The sequence below is a fragment of the Numida meleagris genome, chromosome 1, assembly GCF_002078875.1.
Source record: "Numida meleagris isolate 19003 breed g44 Domestic line chromosome 1, NumMel1.0, whole genome shotgun sequence".
In the NCBI taxonomy this organism is placed as follows: domain Eukaryota; kingdom Metazoa; phylum Chordata; class Aves; order Galliformes; family Numididae; genus Numida; species Numida meleagris.
Genome location: NC_034409.1, coordinates 164,010,645 through 164,011,170, shown reverse-complemented (window position 1 = coordinate 164,011,170; position 526 = coordinate 164,010,645).

Genomic DNA, 526 nt, shown 5'->3' with positions numbered 1-526 from the left:
TCTCGGGCGCGGCGCGGAGCGGCTCCCCCCCACCCCTCCCCGGCACCGCGCCCTTTTCCCCGGGCCGTGCCGCGGATTACGCGCAAATCGCCTCGGCCTTAAGCCTGTTTGCGGCCGCTCGGGCTGTCGGGGAGCGCCCGGGGCGTGCGGACGGCCCTTTACGCCGCCTCCCCGCTGCCCCGGGCCGGCTCGGCTCTGAGACCCCCGGCCCTCATCGGGAGTAGCGGGCTCCTAGCTCCCCAGCAGGAGGGGCCTGAGGAGGTGAGAGCATAAGGGGCAGCCCCTTGCCCCCGCTGGGGGTCTGAGCGCAGCAGTTGGTCCCACGTGTAGGACGAGCACTGCGACGTGAGCTGGGACATGGTCCTCTGAGGCGTGGGTCGGGACACGGCCCCTGGCTGGGGTCTGGTGGCCCTTGCGTTAAAGACTGACCAGACATGGACGGCATGTGCATCCATTTCTGGGGCCACCGTGCCTTAAGGAGCAGCGCATTTCTCTGCCCTCCACCAAGCCTTTTATTAACACGCAG